Genomic DNA, 23541 nt, shown 5'->3' with positions numbered 1-23541 from the left:
GACTGTTTGCTGTTTAAACAGTCTCTGTGTAGCTCGCCTGCAATAACATCTCACACTCTTTCATCCCATATACTGCTGGTCTAGGAGACAAGCCAAGATGATAACAATCGAATCCAACCCTCGGTCCAGACCACTACCACTGGCCTCTGTCCCTGACGTGTGTGCAAAACAACTTCATGTTGTTTTGTGCCTTCAGGACATCTTGCATATGTGTTTTTTAGAACCTTTTCCATAGAAAGCATTGTTCAGAGTTGTTGGCCACCAAACATACTAGTTTACACACACACAGACACACACACACAATTTCTCTTGCCCCCCAACGCTTCGACGCAAACTCAACTCTAACACCTCCTTTGGGGACTAGTCAGTTGGCAGGTTATGGACCACACACACACACACACACACACACACACACACACACACACACACACAGCACACACACACACACACACACACACACACACACACACACACACACACACACACACATATACACACACATATACACACACATATACACACACATATACACACACACACACACACACACAGCACACATATACACACGCACACACGCCCTAATTTAATATCCATAACAACATAACCTTGAAGGATAAAATGCAGGACTCATTTAAATGCTAATTTGTTTGTTAACATAACATCAAGATTCCTTGCGGGACAGGTTACGGAACAAGCCTGTCACTTGATATGTATATTTTATTCTACTTTGTTATTTTTATTGGTACTTTGATTATGATAATACAAAACACTAAATAAAACATTAATATAAACAGAAAAGACTTGAGGAACATCTTTTATGTATTCAGGTATTTATTACTAACCTGGAAATAGGGATATCAAGCAGAGACAGAGAGAGAGAGAGAGAGAGAGACGGGGGGGACACAGACAGACAGATGTACGGTAAGACAGATAGACACACAGACAGACAGATGTACGGTAAGACAGACAGACAGGCAGACACACAGATGTACCGTAAGACAGACAGACAGACAGGTAGGAAGGCAGGTAGACAAACGTACACCTCCCTCTCTGACAGATATTTGTTAAAAAGAAGAGCTGGTTGGAGTGTGTAAAGAGAGCAAAAGGAGGAGGAGGGGAGAGAGAGAGGAGGAGGGGAGAGAGAGGAGGAGAGAGAGACAGAGAGAGAGAGAGAGGAGGAGTGGGGTAAAAAAGCAGAGAAGCTAACCCAAGTGAAATTGGACAGGATGAGAGGGGAGGGGGAGGAGGAGATTGGAGGAGATGGGAGGGGAAGGAGGAGAGGGGGGGGAGAGAGGAGGAGAGAGAGCCCTCGCTGTGTTCGACACACACACACACACTCCCCCTCTCATTACCAGTCTCTCCTTCCAGAAACGGGATCTGTTTATTTGGCCGGCACTCCCTCAAGGGTGTCCAGGGGCGGGGTGCGAGCGCGGGGGGCTAGCGCTAGCGAGGCGCTAGCTGTGATTATTATATCACTTAACGCCACAGCATCACAGAGACGTCACTTCTGAGAGTGTTTATCCCATGCATCCAGCCGTGGAAAATGTGGAGGCTCGTTTGGTCTCTCAGACGCTGAAAGGGGATACGAAGAACCTGGCAACACAGGAGCCCTGTATTTCTTGGCCTGTGCCTGTATGTGTGTGTGTGTGTGTTGTCTTGGTGTTGGAGTGTGTGTGTGTTGTCTGGGTGTGTGTGTGTGGTCTAACTAAGACCTATTAGGCCCACCCTGAGTGTAACCTCACTCTATTAGTTCCATACCTCACACACACACACACACCTAGACTTAGACAAACACACACACACTAACACAAATCCATACCTACACGCACACTAACACAAACATTTGTACACACCTAGATTTAAAGAAACACACACTAACACAATTCTAAACCAACACACATCTACACATGCAGACCTACACTTGGCACACACACACACACCTAGACCCGCACACACACACTTACATTCACACACAGCACACACCTAGACCCGCACACACACACTTACATTCACACACACACACACCTATTCTCACTCTCCCATGTGCTCCTGGCCTGTATTTTCCTTCCTGCCAGCGAGCAGGGCCCAGAGGGAGAAGAAGCAGGCTGGAGGAGAGAGAGAGGGGGGAGGAGGGAGGAGGAGGGAGAGGGGTAGAGAGGGAGGGGGGAGGAGGGAGAGGGGGGATGAGGGAGAGGGGGGATGAGGGAGAGAGGGAGGCGAAGAGGAGGGAGGGAGAGGGGGGAGGGAGGGAGAGGGGGGGAGGGGGGGAGGAGGGAGAGGGGGAAGGGAGGGAGGGAGGGGGGGTGAGGGGGAGAGAGGGAGCGATGGGAGGCTGGAGGAAGGAGGGAGGGTGGAGGGAGAGAGGGAGGGGGGGAGAGAGGGGAGGCTGGAGGAAGGAGGGAGGGTGGAGGGAGAGAGGGAGGGGGGAGGCTGAAGGGGGGAGGCTGAAGGGGGGAGGGAGAGGGAGGCTGGGGGAGGTCTCCTGTCTGGGGTGATCTATGGAGGAAGTGGTTTGGATGAGCTTCCTCTTGACGTGAGCTCGAGCCCAGCAGCTGTCTGGCCTGGTGGGCTCGCCCATAGGAGCAGAGATGTTACCTTGTCAAGACTGGCAGAACATTCTCATCATCATGCATCAGGATCCCTCCCCATCACACATGCACACGCATGCACACACACACACGCACGCACACAGGGGTGTGGGAGGGGTGGGGGAGGGGTGTGGGGGGAGGGGTCGGGGGAGGGGTCGGGGGAGGGGTGTGGGGAGGGGTGGGGGGAGGGCTGGGGGAGGGGTGGGGGAGGGGTGGGGGAGGGCTGGGGGGAGGGGTGGGGGGGTCACAGGCCTCCCTAATGGCCTGCATGGCTACAGTGTAGAGCTGCAGGACACCACTGATACAGCACTCATACTTAGACTGCACCCAACTCCACATGTCAGTCCCTCACTGCTTGTGGAGGGTGGGGAGGAGGGGCTGACGGATGGGTGAGGGTGGAGGGGAGGGTGGAGGGTGGAGGGTGGAGGGTGGGGGTCGCAATGTCCTGCCCCTCCCATCCGCAACGGCATTCTCCCTTTGATGAAGTCAACTCTGTATGCACAATCACACCCACACACAGAGCGGCTGTAGACATATACAAGCTTGTGTACGCACACACAGCACACACACACAGGTGTTTCCAATGAGTGCAGCAGGGTGGGAGTGTAATGTTAAGTGACAGGGCTGGGGTCAGGTTCCTCTCAGACCTCTGTCACACGGAGGAGCGCCGCGGTGTTGGAAACGAGCAGAGGGGTGTGGGCGGAGAGTGTATTTACACGTGTGTGTGTGCTAGGCAGAGAGTATTTGAGGTTAGGTTGTTTTCTTAGAGAGGGAGGGGGGGAGGTGGGGTGCGGAGGGTGGAACAGAGGACTGAGTGTTCGTCAGGGCCGCGAGGTCTGGTCTGGATCTCTGAGGTGCAACGTTGAAATGTTTCCCCCTCAAAGCTGCGCCGTGACAGGTGACCATGAGGCCGCTGTCACGGGACATCCAGCCTCGCCACTCATACTCCCAAACGTCTCCCTTGGAACGGGCGCCGCAGACAAACACCAGGTCCGCCCATTCAGCCCCCTTTGATTTGTGTGTTTAAAGTTGACTTTGATTAGGGATGTTTACAGCGAGGAGCCGCCTTGAGTAACCTGGTGTGGGTACAGGAGGAGGAGAGAGAAGCCTGGAGGGGGTACAGGAGGAGGAGAGAGAGGTGTTTCTGGTCTTCCTCTCCTTTGGATCCAAACTCTCTTTTTTTGTCAGTAACACAGCCTCTCCCCCCCTCCCCTCCTCCTCTTCCCCCCCCCTCTCCTCTCCCCCCCTCCCCTCCTCCTCCCCCACCTCCCCTCCTCCTCTTCCCCCCCCTCTCCTCTCCCCCCCTCCCCTCCTCCTCTTCCCCCCCCCTCTCCTCTCCCCTCCGTCCTCTCCCCCCCTCCCCTCCTCCTCTTCCCCCCTCCCCTCTCCCCCCCTCCCCTCCTCCTCCCCCCTCCCTTCCTCCTCTTCCCCCCCCTCCCCTCCCCCCCCCCTCCTCTCCTCCCCCCCATGGCCTCTCTCGGCCTCTACACCTGTAATTTCCCACCTCTAAATCTAGAAGTGCTGTCTAGGGGCCCATGGAGCAGATTACGAGGTTAAGGCCTCATTTTGTCTCTGGGCCGAAGGGAGGAGGAGAGGAAGGGAAGAAGGGGAGGAGAGGAGGGGGGGGAGAGGGGAGGGGAGGGAGGGAGAGGGGAGAGGGGAGGGGGGAGGAGAGGGGAGAGGGGAGGAAGGGGGAGGGGGGGAGGAAGGGAAGAGAGGAGGAGAGGGGAGAAAACGAAAAGCTACAGACTCCTCTCCGCCCCTCGCTGCCCCGCCCCCCTGGGTTGCACCCGGCACGGTCTGGAGGTGTCAGAACCAGACCTGCTCTCTCCCCCAGAGACATCTGACCCTGCCCTGCCTCAACCGCCTCCACACCACCGCCTCCAACCGTTATTGAGCTGGGGGTCCGGGAGGGGGGGGGGGGGGCGGGGGGAGGGGGGAGGAGGGGGGAGGAGGGGGGAGAGGAGGAGAGGTGTCAGGATATATATATATATATTTATGTGAGTGAACTGAGAAGAGGACAGACAGCCAAAAGTCACAAAGCCCCTGCCTGTGTGTGTGTGTGTGTGTGACAGAGACAGAGAGAGACAGAGAGAGATCCACGTGCATGAGAGGGTGTGTGTTTGTATGTGTTTGCAAATGACCTAAAACACCAGACTGCAGACTGCCTTAAACACTTTGATCCACAATTATTTCACTTGGCTTCTCGAGTCATAGTCCCTGTTTGCCTTTTGAGCCGGCCTCATCTGCTGTTATTTGAGTCCGGTTGATTCAACTCTGTGCTGCTGTTGGAGGAAAATGAATTCTCTTGGTCTGTGGTCACGAAGCAGATCAGTGTACTGAACGGAATGTCAGAAAACAGACCTCACACCACAGCAGGGAGGCAGAAAACGCATACTGGGTTTATAATCCATCCACATCGCCTCATCGGAGAGAGTTTGCCCGTGGCGTTGAACACACGCTGCACGAATCGGGATCTACTTTCTGACAGGGCAGGATATTAGAAATAGTTCCTAACGTGTTGGTTACATCTTTTAATCTGCTCCCGTTTCCTCACTGTTCGAACGTGCTGCGAGACTGAAATTGCTGGATCCAAATCTGAATGCGTTTTATGGGGTCGAGATTTAATTTAATTTCTGTTTCATATACTAGGTTTATATGCAGGAAATGGACTTGAGAACCACTTCTCCACAGTTCCAAGCAACGACCTCTTCAAGGGAAGGGTTTCACGTCACCACAGAGGGCAGTCATGCTCCTCTCGTGTTGCATGTAGCATCACATCAGTCTCCCCTCTCATTGCGCGTCTTATCAATGGCGTTTATTGAATCGAGCGCAAACATAATGACATACAGAAGCTCGTCTCCTGAACACTCACAGTGCTCCTCTTCATCATCACAAGTCTCTTGGGGTCGTCATCCTTCAGTTAGACTCTCCACGGTGGAACATGACCAAGGAAATGATTCATGGCCGCTCATGAAATCACAAATGAGATTTAGAGTGATTCCCTACATTAAGTGTGTTCTGCGTAGAGTTAAAGGGAAAACCACTACTGACAGCAGGACATTACGCACTAATTCCCCGGGTCCACCCCCCCCCCCCCCCTCCTAACCTACCCTCTCCTGTATTCATAAATACCCCTCTCCTGCCCGGCCTCATTACCGAGCATGAACGTAGTCATTTCCACTTCCCTCCCGCACATAATAGAAACTGTTTTTTAATAACCAGGCGTCATAAAATGTCATGCTGACTTTACAGACGTGAGGAGGGGGAGGAACGATAGCAAAGGAGGGATGGAGGGGTGGAGGGAGGAAGGGGAATAAAGGATACTTCCACCCCTCCCTCCCCACACAGACACTGACCTCCTACTCAGAAAGTTCCCTCTGACGGACTTTCCTGGTGTCCATGATGACAGACTGTGGTCATGACGACACCTCCTCCTCCCGTAGCTCATAGCCCTCCTTCTGCAGGCCCTCAGCCAGTCACGAAGCCACAGTCATCCGTCAGCCAATCACGAGGCCACAGTCATCAGTCATCCTGCGAGCAGCACCACCCACAGGGACAGGGGTGACATGCAGCCTGGGCGCTTCCAGAGAGGGTTTCAGCTGTGTTCAGGAAGCTGAGGCCTACAGATGGTTCACAAGAAGTTGAAGGGAAAAGACTTCTGGCTAAGTCAGAATGGGAGTTTAGTCATCTGTCAAGTCTGTCTTCATTGGCTTCGTTTTTTTTTTGATCAGGTCAGGTTTTAAATCTCCGAGGACTCTCGCTCGCTCACTCAAAACCGTCCTTTGAAAAACAAAAAACACGGCTCATTTCTTAAGTACGGAACGCGTCACGTGACATGTGACGCATGACACGCTTCACGTGACGCGCATCACGTGTGTCTCAGGCAGGGAGGTTGATGGTCTGACTCATGAAATGACTCCCCCACTTCCTAAAATAACGTCTAATAATTTTCCCCCTTTGGCGAGCCGCTATGCCTTGCCTGCCTCTCCAGGTCCTCATACATTTTTCAGTGGCGTGTGTGTGATGGATAGCTTGTATTTACTCACTGCTGGGTGTCTGTTATGTGAATATGACTCATTTGGCGGCATTACGTATTCATGGCTGGGGATGGGCCTGTGTACGGGAACTCATAATGAATGTGTCACAGCGGGAGAAGCCGGCCGGCTGCAGGTCTGTGGAAAGGAGGGGTGGAGGTGCCAAGCGCTTTACAGGACAAACAACTCACAGGATGTTTGTCCTCTGTACAACTGGAAGAGCTATAAGGCGGTCTCTTTGTCTCTCTGTGTGTGTGTCTCGCTCTTTGTCTCTCTGTGTGTGTGTCTCGCTCTTTGTCTCTCTGTGTGTGTCTCTCTCTTTGTCTCTCTGTGTGTGTGTCTCTCTCTCTGTCTCTCTGTCTCTCTTCCTCTCTTTGACTCTCTGTCTCTGTCACTTCCTATTTCTCTCTCTCTTTCTCTGTCTCTCTCTCTCTCTGTGTCTCTCTCTCCTGGCTTCATTTCTGCATGTTCCTTTATGAAGAACAAGACAAGGAGGAAGCCCAAGAGAGGCTTGAATGTCGATGATATGATTTTCTGTGCGAGTGGCGGGATTTCCAGGAAGAGAGTGCTAAGACTGCGCCGCTCTGCGCTCGCGCCGCTCTGCGCTCGCGCCGCTCTGCGCTCGCGCCGCTCTGCGCTCGCGCCGCTCTGCGCTCGCGCCGCTCTGCGCTCGCGCCGCTCTGCGCTCGCGCCGCTCTGCGCTCGCGCTGCTCACGCCGCTCGGCGCTCTGCCTGGCTGGGAGAAATGCGGCAGACTTAACTCAATACAGGGGAAATGACCGTGGAAGGCAAGCAGATGTTTCACCCATGCGAGGGTCTTCCCTCCTTCATCCATCTGGTTGGAGGGCTGGGGGTGGTGTAGGGCTGGGGGTGGTGTAGGGCTGGGGGTGGTGGGGTGGAGGGACCAGGGGGTTAGGGGGATTAGACATGGGCATTACAGACTGGACCATTGACTGCTGGTGGTGGGAGGGGGGGTTTGTTAGAGGGCTTCACTGGAGACTAAATGTTTGTGTGTGTGAGAGAGAGAGAGAGACAGAGAGAGAGAGAGAGAGAGGCGGCCTGCATGAAGGTGCTCTGAAGCGTGTGTACTGTGTGTGTGTGTGTGGTTGTGGAGTGTTTGTTTTCGTGGGCGAACCCACCCACTTGTTCGCACACCCACCCCTCACCCCCGTCAATCCCCACCTCGGAGCACTCTAGCCTGGGCCCCCCACAACCCTGGCTCCTGGCCCCGTGGTCTGGGGCCCGGCCCGGGGTAATGGCCACTCTTAATCATCCATCGTTTGTTAGCGTTAGGCGCTAACACCACTTCCAGGTGTGTGACCTGTTTTCCTGGCCTGGTAGGTGGTCCTGTGAAGGCAAGGAAACGTTCATCACAAGGCCTGTAGTCCATTAGGGGGTAGAGTGTGTGTGTGTGTGTTGTGCGTGTGTGTTGGGTGTGTGTATGTGTATGTTTCACTGGAGTAATATCTAGCCTAATCTAAAGTGACAGTTAGAATTGTGGTTGTCCTCTCTCTTTTCTGTTCCCCACTCCCCCCCCCTCTCTCGTCCACTGCTCTTTACTGTGAAGGGTTTTCCACCTCAATGCCAATATCTGTAAATATTCCTCCCCCCTCTCCTCGCCCATGTTCCAGATCATCAGCAGTTCTAGATCTCTCCATGAGCCCCATAACCACGCCGGGAGGAGTGAGGCCAAGAGAAATATGGTCACACCAACATCAGGCTCCCAATGGTGTCTAATCACATGACCAGGACCTGCAGCATGAAGGGATGGCCTTGAAGGCTGGCCGGCGCTCAACCAACCCCATCACAAACCCGGGAAGTTGCTGTTCGGTCGAACGATTCCAAATTTAAATTTCATCGTGTGGAATAATCGATAGAATAATCGGTGAAACGGGAATGAAATCAAAACGTTCTGAACTGAGCGTGAGACGAAACCGTGTCGTGCCAACGTTAGACGTCTCGAGATCCTCCACGTCGAGATCCTCCACGTCGAGATCCTCCACGTCTGCTAGGTGTTTTAACCCTTGTGTTATCTTCGGGTCATTCTGACCCATCAGTCATTGTGACCCACCGTCGTATTGCGACAACTTTACCGCATACAAAAACAAAGTGAAGCATTTTCTTTTAACCGTTGGGCTGTCTCAGACCCCCCACATTGCGAAGGTTAAAATAATTATTTTTTTTATTTTTTTTGTATTGATTAAAATTGGGTAAACACAACGATGGTTCGTTATGAACCTTTGGGTCATGTGACCCGAAGGCAGCACGAGGGTTAAGCCTTGTGTTCTCTTCGGGTCATTCTGACCCATCAGTCATTGTGACCCACCGTCGTATTGCGACAAATTTACCGCATACAAAGACAAAGTGAAGCATTTTCTTTTAACAGCTAGGCTGTCTCAGACCCCCCACATTGCAAAGGTTAAAAGAAAATTATTTTAATTTGTTTTTGTATTGGGTAAAATTGGGTAAACACAACGATGGTTCGTTATGAACCTTTGGGTCATGTGACCCGAAGGCAGCACGAGGGTCAAGTGACCTGCCTCAGATATCCGGAATGTTCCGGTTGACAGGTAAAAAAACCCGCCGTTGTAGTCTCAGGCCGGGGCCCGATCTCTCACCGTGACCCCCGAGGCCCTGCCTCTTATCCGTTGTTTGGGGAAACTCTTGGCACTTCTACGGTATGCACACACATCTAAAGCCTCTCACTTTCTATGGATGCTTTGCTTTGGCGTGTTAGGGTGTTAAAGTGAAATATTCTCTCCCCTTCGCTTGCAGACATATTTTCACATGACCTAATCCTATTAGAATCCTTTGTATTGTTTATTGTCCGACAGGATTACATTTGGAGAGGAATAATAAGGCGAGGGCTGTGTTCTGACTAGACTCTGTCCCCCCCTGCTAGGTTTAACCACATTTGTTATCATATTATGTTATTTAATCGTATCTATTCGCGTATCGCGCACCAGTTAGACTTAGGCTGCTAACGAGACTGAGGTTTTACTGTAAAAGAGCTCTGGTACTGCTCATGGCTGTTTGACATGGAGGGTAAGGGGCTTCACAACTGTTTGTTTTTGAGGACTTTGCCAGAGGGCAAAGCTGATGTGAACCACAATTTGATAACTCTATTTGATATCGCAGAATTAAGAAGGGCTTTAAAGGATTCCACAACAGACGGCCCCTCGGTGGAGAAAAGGTTTCTCAAAACATGCCGTGCTTTTGTGGTTCAAAGGCATTTCCTGTTTTCAAAAAAAATCTTTTTTTTTCTTCTTCAATGAATACATTGTCTGTGAACACCTACCGTGGTGTTGTGGATGGTGTGATGATAATCTTGTTTTCTTTCTCTGTTCCTGTTCGTCTGATTGAATTGTACATAGTATAAACAAGCTGGGGGGAAAAAGGTAATCAAATGTTTGGTGTGCACGGTGCAGCGCAGCACGTAAGCTGTGGTGTTAATTGAAACAGCGGATTATGACGATCGTCCAATAACGGGGCAGGGAACCACATTCAAGGATGTGAGGCGCCATATACATGCGCTCCAATTTACATCTCAATTACTTTCATATGAAAATATATCTGCTTTTTCTCATTTGTGTGGATTTTAATCATAGCAGTCATCATTTACACAGTAATGTATTCAAACGCACCCGGAGTTATCTCTCCCACAACTCAAGCAATCTTAAAGTCGATCTGAAATATTGGGAGGACGTAAAACAAGAAAAAGAAAACTTTTGATTTCAACAGCCGTAAATTCTGCGGAGCTGAAAGCCTTCCCCCTTTTCTTTCAAATGCAAAACAGCTTGTTATTCTTGGTGGAGAATCTCTAACGCTGCCCAGAGATTCTAAAAGGCTTGACTGCGGGCCTTTTAGGTTATGATATGTTTAAATATTTCTGTAGTGTTTATGGCGTGTGAAATGCACTCTTGGAAACTGTCCAGTTCGCCAAGGCGTGGAGCAGGTTTTAATTTAATTCCAACACATTTCAGAGGCTCCTCAAAAGCTCAGCCTCAAATGTAATGTGAAAGCCAGATGCTACGCGAGAGGTAGGCAGCGTTGGTTCGAGTTACGGGGGAGCGCAGATAGACCGCGGTCCAACAGCCATGGTTATTGCTCAAGTCAAACACAATCAAAGCGACTTTAAACAAAATATGTGCAGGAGCGTAATGAAATGCTGAGTTGCCGAATGCGATGGATGTTGTGATAATTATCTACAGTTATGTGCTTCAGTTGCTTGTTGAGAACGGCCAAGTGCTAAGAAGCTTTTTACCGTTGGAATAAAGAAATGTATATAAATATATATGCATATTTAAATAAATATATGGGTTTGTGCCAAAGGTATATCTTTTTTTCTCTAGGTTCAAACATGTCTGAAACACAAAGAGGGACTTATTTCTGTAAACAAGCCAGCAATCTCCCCTCACTCTCTCACTCTCTCTCTCCTACCTCTCTCTCTCTCCTACCTCTCTCTCTCTCTCTCTCCTACCTCTCTCTCTCTCTCCTACCTCTCTCTCTCTCCTACCTCTCTTACTCTCTCACTCTCTCCTACCTCTCTCTCCTACCTCTCTCTCTCTCCTACCTCTCTCTCTCTCACACACACACACACACATCATTGGAACAGTTTTTCACAATAATGCAGAGGCCAGAGCTATTTCAATTACAGCAAATCATTATTTCAGCAGCTGCGTGTGTGTGTAATCTGTATTCTTATAAAATCAACCATTAACAAGGATTTAAAACACACACCTGGGAGTCTTTGAGAAAAATGAAAACCTCAAAGTATCAACACGTATGGGCCTACTACTATGTCTCAAACAATAATGAATCCTCATTATAGAAGTGCAGTGAAAATAATATATATACTCAATAGCATCCACAGCATAGCCAATGATCTTTGACACAAAGTCTGTTTTCAGAGACAGATTTAAACACTTTAAAGTCCATGGCCATGTCTACGTTATACAAAGTAAAGCTCAATATGCCCACAGATTTTTTTGTGGGGGGCATGTTTTGGGCATTTTTCATGCTTAATTGGACAGTTTGTAAGTGAAGTGCGACAGGAAAGGCAGGGAGAGAGAGAGAGAGAGAGAGAGGGGGGGGGGGGAGTCGTGCAGCAAAGGGTCAAGGCTGAATTGAAACCCAGGCCGCTGCGGTGAGGCCTCAGTCGACGATACGCTCACTTATCCGGTGAGCAACGCGGCCCGCAGCTGTCTGATGATGTAATTACGTCAGTTGAAAAGACAAAAAAAAAAGAAGACCAGAAATGATTTAATTAACTAATCGTGAGCACTCACATACACACACTTCCATATATGTGTCTGGAAACTGGCCCTGAACTGGCCCCCGTGTCTAACACGACCCTGACCAAGGTCACAATCAGAGAGAGGGTTTTCAGACCGACCTCACCTTTAGCCATGCGATTAGACGATTAGCTCCCATAGATTCCCCTTGGAGTCCAGATTGATCGGACCGCATGAGAAAGTAGCTCCAGCCTTCTCACATTGCCGGGGTCAGTCAATCAATCTATCCATCTGCTTCTCAGGTAGACCTGATTTGCAGGCCGGATTTGGTCGCCAGACTGCCCTTGGTCTCAAGATATCTCTGCCATTCCACGGGGACAGGAAGTTGTTGAGCGGTCTCGGTTCTCGCCAGATGGGAAAACCCACGTGCAACTTGAAAACTACAACCTTGTGTCTTTAAAGCATCGGCCATCTCCGGTGTGCTAGAGAAGGGGAGTTCTAATCTAATCCAACATCTAATGAATCCCGACAGGTAAGGGGGTTTCCTGACGTGTAATGAATGTGTACTGGAAGGATTTAGAACAATTCGAAGCGGGGCCTCTGATCAACTAAACTTCCCGTTCTTTCTTGGCTGAGGAAGCCGAGCAACAAAGAATCAATTGTGTACAGGAGGCCCACTGGCACATCCTGGGTGTCCGATCCGATATGTTTAGCATGCTATTGAGGATTAGGAAGCACACTGTGTGAGGCTGCATCAAAGGCAGACTGGGTGGCTCTGACTCAGAAACACAATCAACAGGCTTTATCATTCGATAATGCAGAGGTTATCGTGTTAAAAAGAATTTGGGGATCAATACGGTATATTCTCTCTCTCTCTCTCTCTCTCTCTCTCTCCCTCGGTGTCTCTCTCTCCTTCCATCGGTGTCTCTCTGTCTCTCTCTCTCATTCGGTGTCTCTCTCTGTCTCTCTCTCTCTCTCATTCGGTGTCTCTCTGTCTCTCTCTCTCATTCGGTGTCTCTCTCTCTCTGTCTCTCTCTCAAAAAACAATCTTAACACTTTACAACAATGACAGGCGTTGTGAAGTGTTACTCATTTGTTATTCATGAAGCCATGTAATGCAAATAGGTGGAATGTTTTTTAAGAAACACTGAGAACATCAAAGAAAATGATGTGGAGTCTGTCAAATGACAGCCATATCATTCTTAAACCCATAAATGGCAGTTTGTGTGTGTTTTATGTGTGTGTGGTTGTCCTTTCATTACCTCTCCTGTGTAAAAGGGCCCAGATCTATAAGGGAGTAAGGTGGCTGAGCGGTTAGAGAATCAGGCTAGTAATCAGAAGGTTGCTAGTTCGATTCCCGGCCGTGCAAACTGACGTTGTGTCCTTGGGCAAGGCACCTCACCCTACTTGCCTTGGGGAAATGTCCCTGTACTTACTGTAAGTCGCTCTGGATAACAGCGTCTGCTAAATGACTAAATGTAAATGTATAAGACACCTGAAATTAAAATGCTTTGCTGCCCTCAGCATGCTTTACAAAACACACCTTCATTGTTTAGCAGACAGAACGGTAAAGTGTGTCCCTGCTGAGGTCAAATCACACCCTAGTGGACCATCATGGCCACCGTAATGAGCGCCCTGTCGCTGTAATTATTAGCCATCAGCTTGTCATCGTGATGAATTGATATGCAGTTAATTACTTCATGAGTGTATCAGTGAAAGTGTGTCAGCTATGGATTCTGCCTGATCTCTGTTTAGGTTTAGGCAATCTCTCACGTTCTTGTAATACGTTTTAATCGCCACCATATTTCAATTAACTCCCGTTTCCACTGGCGGTCGAGATAATTGTTACGAGGGCGTCGCAATTATCTCCTCTAAGTGGAGGCAGGAGCTAAGTTTCAGCGCTATCGTTACCCTCGCCGCCAAAACTTGAACCCTCTTCACCCCCCCCCCCCCTAACTCCCATCACCAAGCCCAGCCCAGCCTGGCCCAGCCCAGCCCAGCCCAATCCTCTCTGGTCGGATGGAGCATCTCCGTCATTAATCACGGCCAATGTGAGCGCTCCTGTTTCTGACCAGGCAGGCTGCTGGGAGAAATACTGTACTTGTAGGTCTCTGGCTGGAGCGCGGCGCGGGGCTGATGGGATGGATGCAGCGGGCAGGATTAATTGGGCCCAGTTACGGAGGATCAGCAAGTTTGGGCCCACTTCACATGCTGCTAGTCCATATGGCTGCAGGCGAGACACAGCACATGATTAATGCCTTCGCCCGGTTTATGTTTTCGGGATAATGTCCGATCATGATTCAAGAAACTTCATCCTTTATTGTTGTGCGGTTTTTGCCTTCCTCCCCCTCCCTCCCCCTCTCTCCCCCTCACCAGCCGGCCTGCCGGTCAGCCGGAAGCCGAGCAGGTGCATTTTTTGGGAATTCTGCAAGATTCGCCAACTTCCGTTCCTCTGAAAACGTCGGTCGATGGCTTCTCTTGTCTTTACGGATATGTAAAAGAAACATCGATTCACCAATGACGTGCGCAGCTAGAGACGAGCTCAAGGCCGAGTCCATCAAAGCAGCCCGACCTTCTTACTGTGTGAAGTTAACTCTACTTTGAGTTTGGAAAGAAATCCAATTTAGCCTCATTAGTTTTGGTATTTATCATATTTTTTACATGACGTGGCCTGAAAGTATGTTTCTTAGCAAAGGGGGCTGCAAATTGCCCCTGGTCTTATTTCCCTCAGCGGGCCCATGGAGGTGCTACTGGTGTGGTCAGCACTCTACAGACACTTTGAATTGCAAATAGCCTCGGTAACTCAAAAGTAATGCGGAGGTGAGCGTCACCCATCGTCATTTTTCTACATTTGGGGCGTTGGGGTGCTGTTGTGTGCTGTGCTCTTATTGTTTCTGTGTCTCTGTGTGGCTCTTCCTTATTGAGGAAAGGGGAGTGCAGCTGGTCTCTCAACCCGCTCTAATGCGCCAAAAGTCTCCCTCAGCGGTAATATCGGCCCGTCCACAAGCATTACGGCTTGCGGGCAAAGGGTCTGTCTGTCTCTCCCTCTCTGTCTGTGTTTCTCTCTCTCTGTCTGTCTCTCTCTTCCTCTCTCTGTCTGTCTGTCTATCTCTCTTCCTCTCTCTGTCTGTCTGTGTCTGTCTGTCTCTCTTCCTCTCTCTGTCTGTCTGTGTCTGTCTGTCTCTCTTCCTCTCTCTGTCCGTCTGTCTCTCTCTGTCCGTCTCTCTCTTCCTCTCTCTGTCTGTCTGTCTGTCTGTCTGTGTCTGTCTCTCTTCCTCTCTCTGTCTGTCTCTCCCTCTCTGTCTGTGTTTCTCTCTCTCTGTCTGTCTCTCTCTTCCTCTCTCTGTCTGTCTGTCTGTCTGTGTCTGTCTGTCTCTCTTCCTCTCTCTGTCCGTCTGTCTCTCTCTGTCCGTCTCTCTCTTCCTCTCTCTGTCTCTGTCTCTCTCTCTTTCTACGGGAAAGAACCAAAAACCAAACTGCACTTACCTGGGAGAGAATACCCCTCAAATACTTCACTGTCTTAAAAAAAAAAGGAAAGGAGAAAGAAAATGTCAGTTTTGAGGATTTCCTGGGAAATCTCGTGTCTGAGAAATACAGCTACCATCTCACCGGGCAGGGCAGGAGAGTTGTCCTCGAGCAAACCGCTCAGGGGGCAAGAGGTCACAAGTTCAACACTTGTCCCCATCCACACACACCCACGTACACTGCTAGGATATAAGCATAAATGCTAAACGAACACAGTACAGTAAGCTTGGAACCGTCTCCTTGTTTGGGTGGAGACGTCTTAAACCAGCGAGCGTTTCCTTGTTTGGGTGGAGACGTCTTAAACCAGCGAGCGTCTCCTTGTTTGGGTGGAGACATCTTAACCCAGCGAGTAGATCGACCTGAGAACAGAGTGGGTGATGAAACTGTAGAGGAGAGCTAATTGTCAAACAGTAATTTCACACCGTGAAGGCAGAGAGGCTTCGCCAAAGAAAAGAAGGCAAGCCCGTATTCACAATCATCAGCATTTTCAACGCTCTGCATGGATCATTCGTTTGCAAATCAGGGTTGTTTCGCGGACTAGGTGTGGTGGTAATTTCATGCTTTGACGCATTTATTCCTGTACCTTAATGAGGAAAATATGTGGTATGTCCTGCTGCCCTTACACCTTCTTCCATCGTCTGCCATCCAGTTACGCAATGAGGGACTGTCGAGTCCTCAGACCGGTGTGTGCAGACCAGGGGAAACACTACGGGGTTATTCCAGGACAATGTGGTCATTCTAGACCAACTGAGTCGTTTGGCGGTTAACACTTGGAGTGGTTGAAACTAGCTAGCGGGCTTTTGATGAAACACAGCACACTTTTATTGGTTGTCAGGTATAACATTGTGGTTCAGATTATATCTGTTTTAAGAGTGCTGTGAGAATGCACAGCATGACTACTAATGCTAATATTTTTATAGATACTTTTTTTTCTATTATTTCACTATTTCTTCTCCATTTCAGTTGATGGGTCCTGCAGAACACTCAGAACATCAGAGCGATGAGATGAATCCATTTCCTGTTTCCTGCAGGGAACAGTTCCATTGGTCGGCCAGCTACTGTGTGACCCCTGACCTCTTCATGGTTCCCTAAGCAGCAGATGGATTACAGCTTTTTATTGTTACCCTCTGTTACCCTGGTGATGTGATTATGGACATGTGTGTGCTTGCGCACCCATGTGTACTGTGTGTGTGTGTTTGTGCACGCGTGTGTACTCTTTGTGTTTGTGCCAGAGGCAATAAATAGTCAGATTATATGTATTACAACTTGATGGTAATATTGCTTTGTGTGATCAAGCATTTAATGTACAACGAACTAAACACCCGCTTGTTAATATTCCAGAAGTTTCTGACCGAACACGCGTCAGAAACGCATGTTCCTGCACACCCAGACGGACCGGCATCGTCATGGCGACCTTAGATTGTCCTGCAATTTAAAACGAGGTCGCCACAGATTCATCAATAGACTCATTATCATGGCTACTTCTGATTGTAGGCGTGTGTGGAGGGAGGTTTTAGAAGGCGTGGGGGGGGGGGTGGAAAGGCAGCGGGTTCTCACACTCACCCACACACACACACACTCACCCACACACACACACACTCACCCACACACACTCACCCACACACACACTCACCCACACACACACACACTCACCCACACACACACACTCACACACACACACACTCACCCACACACACACACACTCACCCACACACACACTCACCCACACACACACACACTCACCCACACACACACACACTCACCCACACACACACACACTCACCCACACACACACACACTCACCCACACACACACACACTCACCCACACACACACACACTCACCCACACACACACACACTCACCCACACACACACACTCACCTACACGCACACACACTTTGCCTCCAGAGCTTCCAGACCCTTGTGATATTTTTTGTTGTTGTCGAATTCCATGCATTTCTTTCTCTTATGGATTAGTAGATATTAATATTTTTATTACAATAAATATATGTTGTATTATGTACCGTGCATGTTTACTCTGTGCAGTAGTAACTGTTCCTCAGAAGAGGAAAGGCCAACAGACAGGAGTATTTTATATTAATATGGACAATACTGTTAGCCACAGGATATGGCTCCAAATAAGGCTTTCTTTTCATTTTGCATACGGTCTAATCCGTTTATAATTACAGTGTGGAAGTGGTCCTGGGGCTGGTGTGTGTGTGAGTGTGTGTGTGATGCATAATCTCCTTCATGTGCATAAACATGAGGTGCTCGTCTCATCAGCAGGCTGGTCTAAGAGTTCTGGGTAATTACCTGGAGCCAAGGAGTGGATTCCTCTCTCTCTCTCTCTCTCTCTCTCTCTCTCTCTCTCTCTCTCTCTCTCTCTCTCTCTCTCTCTCTCTCTCTCTCTCTCTCTCTCTCTCTCTCTCACACACACACACACTCACACTCTCTCCCTCTCCCACACACTCTCATTGTCTCTCCTTCTCCCCCCCTCTTTCTCTCCCACAGACACACACACATTCACTCCCCTTTTCTCTCTCTCTACCCCCCCCCTCTCTCTCTCTCTCTCACACACACACACACACACACACGCACACACACACACACACACTCCCTCTCCACAGTAAATAATGCAAATAATGCTGGAGGCTGAGGAGTCCAGACATTTTGGTATTACTTCTCCCAGATTGGCGTAAAATTGAGGAACTCATCCATGTAGGCAGGAAATGAGGCAGTATTTTTAACCTAAAAGAGGAAAAATGATTATAGATTCCGTGCCTTCAAACGCAACACACTGTTTTATCTCTCCATGTCGTTCCCGGGACTATTTTGCCAACTCAATTAAATGCAGAGGAAGGCAAACACATATGGATTTCCTCATCAGTGTCCAATCAGAGCTTTAGCCTGCGCACGCTCCAGTGATCTGGCCAATGTGACGTATTCACTGTGTGCCCTGCTTTGATAAAGCCTCCAATCCAATTAAACCAGGCCTAGACATACTGGTCATCCGGTACATACCAATACATATGGAAGCCATTATGATGACACAATACAATTAGGAGGCTGTGTTTTTAAATACATAGACTTATAAATATGTATTTGTATATTTTGTGAATGTGGATGTTACTGGGACTAAGTAGGCCTGTGTTACAGCAGTAATGTTATAGACAAGGATGCTGTTAACAAAAAAGTTAACATTATCTTGTATAAAAAAAGGTACAAAAAGATCAATGAGCTTTGCAGATATTTTCTATCAAAATACTATTTCAATAGTTTTCTTCAGAAAATTCGGTTTCCAATGCTTTTTCCACCTAAGAAACCTAACAAATACTTTGTTACTGTACTTTTTTGTAACCATTTTTTATCATGTTGTGTGTGAAAAAGTTTTGAATGGTTGAAAAAATATTTTCAAAAAAAGTTTAGATTTTTATTTTTTATTTTTTTAAGGTTGAAAACAAATATTTTCAATGAAAAGTTTCCCCTAAAAAGTTTTCATCATTGATGAGTACTTGATGAGGACTGTACTCTATTGTACTCTGCTCTGCTTTACTCTGTTTTAGGCTTCTCTGTTCTCCTCTGTTCTCCTCTTCTCTCCTGTCACTGTGTTGTGAAATAAAAGTTAAAAAAAAAAAAATCGAAAAAGGTTTAGGAAAAAAAAGTTTTTTTCCGGCGCCACTTGTAAAGAACAAAGCTTCCTTAAAAGTTAGCCGTCATGCTAACTGATAGCTTAGAGCGAAAGAAGCTAACACGTTAGCTGAGAGACAACCTACCGATAATCTTGGCTCTGACCAGCCCAACCCAGTTGTTTTACAAAAGTACCTTGCACACATTTTCGGTAGTAGGGATTGTTCATTTGTCTCCACTTGGTATCGCAATCGAGACTGGCTTAAATACAATCTTCGGACCCGCGCGCAATGCTCGACGAAAGAAAGGCACAGTTGTTCAGCTAGCGTTGACGAGTGAACGTGAAAACAAATTTGTGCTTGTGTGTTGGTGAGGGTAAACTTCTTTTATCAAACATAGATTGAGGTATTGAATGGCAGTTTGTGCCCCCCCCCTGCGGTTAACATTTGCCTTCCCATTAAAAAAAAACGGTGGTTGGAGAGGAAGGGCACAGTTGTAGCTAAAAGTGACTCTTACACACTCAAAATCAAAAGACCTGCAGTTTCTGATTCTCCCTCAGTAAGCAATGACGAAACAGCTCCAGTCACAGGTCTATATTGTCTCCCACGCCCGTGGGCCTTACAGGAAGGACGCGGTGAGAAAGAGACCACAGGAAGCATAGAAACCTTTTTGTGTGAGGAATACTCTTTTTCTGCTAACGTCTGAAATTTATTCAGAGTCGTTGTCGTTTAACTATCCCCTCCGAGTGTTCCCAACCGTAATACCACACAGTTTAAGACAAGTCTTGAGAGAAATAGCGTATAGGCTAGCTTTTAGCTGTAGTCTCACAGATATACGGGCCTACAGCGAGCGACATTCTTGAAATATATATTATCTTGACAAAGGAGAACGGTAGACTTGCAGAGTCTCTTTGCTGAATTGCATAATGAGTCCTATATAATTGTGCGAGATTTAAAAGCTTACTTTGCACCTCAGAAGTGTTCCTAGTACCCTTAGCATTAAAAGTGCCTCCGTTTGGCTGTGTTCGGAGAGGGTGGCTGGCCGTTGGGCTGGCCTGTAAAAAATATGCAGAGCTCGCAAACCTGAAGCTGCTGAGAGAGAAACCGACAGGGGATTGTCTTAGACATTTTTAGCTTGCAGTTTGCAATCCTAAAAATACATTTTGACCATTTGGTTTTCGAAACAACCCGTGTGACACAGTTAGTGTTGCTGCTGCTGTTGTTGTCATTGAGATCGGAGTTAGCTAAAGGCCAGTAAAGCGCACTTGGCGTCAAATGGTCTGCGACGTGATTTTAGATTGACGACGGACTGGATGAGATCCGATACAGCGCCTGGGTTTTTATTTTATTTTTATCAAGCTTCACCTTTCTTTCCAGTTTAATCAACACCTAAATGAACCTCTTCACTGTGCCGAAAACTCCTCTCCCCAAGTCCATGCGTAATAAGCTCAATAAAGTCCACCATACATCACCCTAATTGAAGGGATCCCTCCCCGGTCAGCCCTTAGCAGACACCTCATAGTACCAGACAGAGTGAACAATCCCTGATGCTCCGTTTGAACTCCAGATGAACTGGAGACAGAGTCCCCCTCTGGTTAAGAGAAATAGAAAAGATAGAAAAGGAGCCAACATAAAGACTAGGAGGGAGGTTGTAGCTGGCAGGAGATATCCCCATTTATAATCATTTGATCTCCGGCTACTGAAAGGACCTCATTTAAAGACGACCATATTCCTGGGAGTGGAGGGGTCTCTTTGACTCTGCTGTAATTGATTTGTAAGGAGCATTGTGGATGGGGGGGGGTAACCCCCCCTGGGGTAAGGGGGGGTGAGGGGGGGCTTCACGGGTATGATTGGGCAGGCCATCCCCGTGCATTATTCAACATGCAAATGGAGAGGATGGCCTAAGGACCCCCTCAATGTGTGTTTCTGTGTGTGAACTGGAACAAAGCTTGACGATACAGCAAAAGATTTCACTACAGATCACCGATCAGTGAAATATTGGGTCTGGGGAAGAAGTATGAAATGACACCGTGCCCCTCTCCCTGTGCCCCTCTCCCTGTGCCCCTCTCCCTGTGCCCCTCTCCCTGTGCCCCTCTCTCCGTGCCCCTCTCCCCGTGCCCCTCTCTCCGTGCCCCTCTCTCCGTGCCCCTCTCTCCATTCAGGACTCTCTGCTGGGCAAGAGGCTGCCGTGTGGCCTTGTGAGTCCACACTACATTACCCAGAGGGCAAGTGTGACCTTGATTATACAGGGTTTCCCACCCAGACGGCAGGGTTTTTTGATCACATAATGGCGGCTCTCCCTTGAGTCTTGGTCAGAGGTGAGAGGCCCCGGCATTAAGTCACTACATTAAATCTGTCTCACGCCGGTGCCATTAAAGACCATTCCATCGCCATTAAACGGGTCAGAGTGGCTCTCCTTGCTCGTTTGAGCGGAGAAGAGTGGGTCTCATCCCAGCTCCTCTTAATTTGATTGAGTTCTGTGGCCCAACCGACATGTGACAAGGTGAAAGCAAGGCTGAAGCTCAAAGAGTCAGGCTTTTCTTCTCCTTTAGGGCTCTCTCAATTATTCCTTTTGTTTCCCACCTCTCTTCTCAGTATTTTAGTATTTTCTCAAGAGGAACTTTACCTCAGACACGGTATACTGACCTTCCAAGTTTATTTGACTCTATATTCTGAGCCTCGTTGAACATTGTGGAGCTGTATTCTGCATCGTTTACAGATCTGTTTGTGTGTGGGTGTAGGTGAGTGTGTGTGTGTGTGTGTGAGTGTGTGTGTGGTTAGTGGGTGGGAGTCTGTGGACTGTGGTGTTAGGAGAAGGTGCTACCTGAGAGGACTGGCCTCCCCTCTCTGCCCTCATCCCAGAGACGGCAGAGATTTATCACCTATTGATATGCACCCACACTGAACGTGCCCCTAAAGACACTCCACGGTACATTGTTGACTCATGAGCTGCGCCACCCTAGGCCCATGAATCATTCTTTAAAAAAAGGAATATTTCCCCCCCACACGTACTCGTCCTCCCTCCCCATTTTTCTTCACAGCTCTTTTCTGTGACTTCCTTTCCTCTGTCAAGTAGATAAAGTACAGTAGATGCAGGCCAAATAAAGAAACAAATGTTTTTTTTTTTCTTTCCTTCTTTCGAACATGCGTTTCCTGAGTTGGAGAGGAGGAGGGGGGATTAAAGGAGAGCGGGTTTTTTCGCCACTAGCTGTTAGCGTCGTCACCTGTGCTTTTCCTGTGCTCACTCAGCACTTAGACCAAAGTTAACCGGTGAACACTCAACTCAATGCTCTCTCTCTTTCTCTGGTTTCACTACGACCTTCAAACGCATTCTGTTCATTATTCCTTACCCCCTCCCTCTAATTCTGCCCCCCCCCCTCCCCCATCCGCACACACACACACAGCACCCCCCTGGTTCGCTTTTTCCCTCGTTCAATTCCTCTTTCGTCTCCCCAAAGCTCAGTGTTCTCAGACAGAATGGAAAGCCAGTCATGTATCTATCCCATCTTTTCTCTCTATGGCTTTGCATTGGCCCTGTTGTCATCCTTTCATCCTAGATGAGCAATTTCACGTCCTGAAGGGGGGTGTTAATATGCAGAACGAGGAATGAATGTCTGCTAGACACCAACACCTTCCTTCCCTTCATCCTTCCTCCTCGATTCTATTCTGCAGCCTGTAAGAAAAAGAAAACCGTCTTTATCACGACTGACATTCCTCTGTCACTCTACCCCCACCTCACTTCCTGTTTCCCCTTATTCCACTTCCTCCCCGGAGGTAAGTGATAGATTTCCCGGCGCGGGGCGGAAAGGGGGGGGGGCGAGGAGGGGAGGGGGACGGAGAGCGATGACAGACGTAATAAAAATAAACCTGCCTGTCGGGTTCCGGTTCTGCATCCATCACGCCGTCTGAGTGAGCTGCGCAGGTCACCGCGGTGAGGCCAACGCCATTTGTCACCTGCTTAGCGCTGCCGGCGGCACCTCGCGTCCAGCCCACTTCGCCCGTCGGACGGAGAGAGGCAGTGCAGAGAGAGACGGGTGCAAGAGAAGAGTGATGGCCTAATCCACGCTGACTGTCTGCCGCACACACACGGCACGCCGCGCGGCGCTGAGGGTTAGTATAGGTACTCCTCTGTGTACCGTCGCTTTGACAGGAGGGGCACAGGAACGTGAAGAGGCTGTGCTTGTATGGGATCTCAGCTCCATAAGGAGATACGTTTTTTTTCTTGTTATATATAATATATATACACAGACACACACACACGCATGCATACACAGCTGGTATTTATGTATTAAGCTTTGAAGTAACATACACATTCCCCTCCCATTCATTCTGGGTGATAAACAGTCTCCACTCTCCATCTGCCAAGGAGTCTGGCTCCCCTGCCCTGCCTCTCCCCTGCCCTGCCTCTCCCCTGCCCTGCCTCTCCCCTGCCCTGCCTCTCCCCTGCCTTGCCTCTCCCCCCTAACACAACCAAGTGGACGTTCCTCTATGCACGTACATCAACTTGGAATTGGACCCTTGTGTGTGTGTG

General features: G+C 48.9%; 1 long non-coding RNA gene across 1 annotated transcript; it reads right to left on the bottom strand.

Annotated features, from left to right (window-relative positions):
* Positions 1 to 5955: 5955 nt before the first annotated feature.
* LOC134027703 (uncharacterized) lies at positions 5956 to 10053 on the bottom strand. Its single transcript, XR_009931464.1, has 3 exons — positions 9924 to 10053; positions 7808 to 7972; positions 5956 to 6211 (listed from the first exon to the last, which is right to left on the bottom strand). It is a non-coding gene; the product is annotated as an uncharacterized LOC134027703 (long non-coding RNA).
* Between the last annotated feature and the right edge of the window lie 13488 nt (positions 10054 to 23541).

Source organism: Osmerus eperlanus, chromosome 10 (genome assembly GCF_963692335.1).
Source record: "Osmerus eperlanus chromosome 10, fOsmEpe2.1, whole genome shotgun sequence".
Lineage (NCBI taxonomy): Eukaryota > Metazoa > Chordata > Actinopteri > Osmeriformes > Osmeridae > Osmerus > Osmerus eperlanus.
This window is presented reverse-complemented; position numbering and strand designations above follow the sequence as displayed.